The following is a 3,697-nucleotide window of genomic DNA, read 5'->3' as shown; positions in this document are numbered from 1 at the left end:
TACTTTCATAGGTTTTAGAATAATTTAATATTACATTTTTCTTTTGACTGGTTGTGATATTTATGTTTTGAAGGGGCCCAGCAAGATTTCCAACTTGAATCTGATTGTCAAGGTTTTTGCTCCCTTATGCCGCCTCATCTTCTGCCCAAACTTGAAAAGGCTTTCTTCCCCCAAAAAGACGCAGGAACAACTCATCTTGTTGTTTATATTTGATTAATCTCTTCTTTAGATGAATCTCATCGACAACATTTGAACAAACATGTGGTCACATGAGCAGTGGTTCACATGAGTAGGTCACAGAGTAGTCAAAGAGTAGGTTGAAAACCTAAAAATAGAAGAAATATTAGTTACAACAATTAGTTCATTTGAACTTTAAATAATTATCTCATTTGTCAAGTAATGATTTAATAATTTACTTGTACGTTAACAATGAATGAATAAATAAACTATTCCAAACATTGCATCAAACAAATTTATTTTGGTCTTCTGAATGCAATTTGAATGACATAAACTGTGAATAATGCCCATTCCTACCAGTGGTGTCTTTGAGGAAGCTTTCAGTTGAGGTTCTTTGTCTGAAGAGAGATCATTGTGAGCACAGGTGTGCCACAGGTGTACCTTATGGATTTGGCTGCTGATCTTGAGAAGTGAAAGGGATGGGTGCGCTTGATTCTTTAGCGATGTGCATGCCAGTTGGGTGGAGATGGTAAATACATTCAAAGGTGTACCGTTTGCTGTTTTGACTCGACACTGATAAAGAATTTGCTGATATTATTAATATAAGCTAAAAGGACCAACCTGAAAGACTTGGATTTCATCAGCAGAATACCAAATGAAATATGCATCTGCAATTACTGCAATTACAAGGAGGGTTTGATTGTTGTTATTGCAGCAAACATTTTCCACTGATTAGGGTGTACATATTTTCGACATACCTTTCTTTAATTGAATATAAACATTTTTTTCTTCATCATTTGAGAGGTGCCAGTCTTATTTTTAACAGGCTTTTTGGTCAAAACTAGATTTAAATATAAATCTGAATGTGTCTGATATATTTATTTGTCTTTTTGCTGTTGAACTTGTATCATTTCCACTCAGAAATACTGATTAAAATCTAGTCAGCCAAAAAGTTTGCAGATTGTTATGTCAGTTTTGCATGATTAAATTCTAACAGTTTTATTTCTGCTTCACCATCTTTAACTTTAAATGGACTGCATCTAACACAGACTTGTATTTCATGGGGTTATCATCGGCCAGAACATTAGATTTTTTTTCTGAAAAACACAGTGCTGCAGGAACAGTCCGCCTTTGAGGAAATTACCTAAGTAGAAAGCTACACAAATCATCCGGGCCATTAGAATTATATCTTACATCACCTTTTTACAGGTTTAGTTTCTCTGTTTAAATCACACCTTTTTCCACCTACAGAGCATTACTAATTATGCTGGAGTAAAATGCAACTGCGGGAAGGCTCTGTTGCAGAAGCGAAATCTGTAATACCTCTAATTTAAAGAATCACTGAATCATGTCAGATGTCGGAATGAGAGATGCTGTATTAAAAAAATCAGATGTTCTGATCTGGCCTGCTTGAAAGAAATAGTATTAGGTGATGTAGGTTCCAGCTGAATTTCATAACAGAAACTTGTAACTTTGGGGTTTAATTCCTGGAATTTGTTAATGAAAATCACTGCTAATTATAAACCAGTCCAGAGAATAAATATCACAAATAAACAAATAGTCATATGTTTAGATGAAATGAATCCCTGCTATTTGTATGAAGTCTGGGACATGTGCTTGTGGACTGTTTGTGACAAGTCTATTATTTCACTGAAGTGTGAAATGTGGCTATATAATGAAAAAGTCTCTAATAGAAATACTGAGCCTATATTTTCACTCTGCAGACTCAGTTACTCTGAATCACACAGTCGGCCAACAGTTTAATTTACTAACACTTGTAGAAATATTTTCCTGTGGTCTTTCACAAAAAAATTTAATGACATTATTATGTTGTTATTAAAACACCCCTTGGGCTTTCTCATACTTTTCACAAACTTCAATGTAATTTCAGGAATTTTTCTTTAGATAGAAAATCTTGTTCATTTGTGGTTGACCCCTCTTACTTTGAAACCCTAAATAAAGCACAGCTCACCTGTGTGTAATTTAACCTCAGTAGAAACACGTCTCTTCTGCTTCTATCCTCAAAGGTTTGCTAGAGAACATTAGTGAGCAAACAGCATTATGGAGACCAAGGAATACAAAAGGTGTGAAGAAGTTTAAAGCAGATTTAGGTTACAAAACAATATCCCAAACTGAGCCTTTCATTCTCAAAAAGTGGAAGGAATATGGGACAACTCTAAACCTACCAAGCCATGACTGTCCATATAAACTGACTGTCCATACAAACTGACTGGAGATTGTGAGCATTAATCAGTAACTTCATTTTGTCAAGAACTAATTTAATTGTTGGCTGCCACTTTAGCAGCAGGCCACTTAACAAACTCTACACTGTGCTATTTAAAGGACGCTTCTCAGTATTTTGTCAATGCAGGAGCTCCTATGAATTGCCTTTTGCTTACTTATTAAGTTTGGCAACCTTCCTAATCATACAGTTAGCCACAGCACAATCATAGACAGCCCATCATTGTCTGTTCATGTCGCTGTAACTCTGATAAGCTGAGAATGTGTCATGCTGTTTCCAGTCCCCTGCAAAGACAGAATATGTTAATCAGCATAACACGCTTAAGACGCAAATAGTGTATTACTGGTCTCTCTCTCCCAGCCATTAGGGACAGTTTTTATTGTTTCCGATACATTATTTGGCAGTAGGAGTTCACCTTGGGTCACTGGGTTGATTCCCAGTCTGTCCGCCTCTATCATTGTGTCCATGGGCAAGACACCCGTGATAAACGGACGGCGGAGTCCGGAGACGACAGGCGCTTGAATTCCGTAACAAAAGTATGTTTTTATCTTTTTCTTTTCTTTTTTTTCTTTTTCCATAATCTCTTTCTCTTTCTTACTGTTTATTCAATGTCACATGCTGTTTTTATTTTGTTTGTTAATTATGTAAAGCAACTTGAAATGCCTTGCTGCTGAGATGTTATACAAATAAAATATGATTGATTGATTGATAAATATATTGTAAAAGAAGAACAAATAGTATAAAACCAATCATAAGAGTTGCAAAACAACAACAACAACAACAACAACAACAACAACAACAACATCATTTTAAAAGAAAACATATCCTTTGTTTTTTACAGAAACAACAAAGTTAAATATTTGTTTGAGGCTTTTTGCCAAAAACACTCCTTGTCTGGCCATTGCTTTGCTAATGTGCAGTGCTTGGAAAAGATATGATTCCCACAAGCTCATTCTAATTGAATAATTAGCTCCCAAGCCCCAGTTCAGAATGTGCCTTTGGCGTTTCTCTCTGAGCACATTTCTTTCGAGACTATCAGAGCAGTAGATTTGACACTTCAGTCACATCCCCGTTGTCAGCTTTCGTCGGTTCTGCTTTAGTGCTCTGCCACAACTCGGGTCAGCGCTCGAGGCTATTTGCTTTGATTAACTAAAAATTCAACCAGGAATGGCAGTTTATTTGCCAAAGGAAGAATAATGGACCTCAATTATTTCCTAATTATTCGTTAACTGCTATAAGAGAATTATGCTTTTCCTCAAGAATATCAGGTGCAAGCTT

The 3,697-nt window shown here is 35.9% G+C and overlaps 1 long non-coding RNA gene across 1 annotated transcript; it reads right to left on the bottom strand.

The window, feature by feature from the left end:
• Positions 1-224: 224 nt before the first annotated feature.
• Positions 225-590, bottom strand: LOC107836213 (uncharacterized). Its single transcript, XR_001662080.1, has 2 exons — positions 535-590; positions 225-325 (listed from the first exon to the last, which is right to left on the bottom strand). It is a non-coding gene; the product is annotated as an uncharacterized LOC107836213 (long non-coding RNA).
• Between the last annotated feature and the right edge of the window lie 3,107 nt (positions 591-3,697).

This window comes from Poecilia formosa, unplaced genomic scaffold (genome assembly GCF_000485575.1).
Source record: "Poecilia formosa unplaced genomic scaffold, Poecilia_formosa-5.1.2 Scaffold44, whole genome shotgun sequence".
Taxonomy (NCBI): Eukaryota; Metazoa; Chordata; class Actinopteri; order Cyprinodontiformes; family Poeciliidae; genus Poecilia; species Poecilia formosa.
This window is presented reverse-complemented; position numbering and strand designations above follow the sequence as displayed.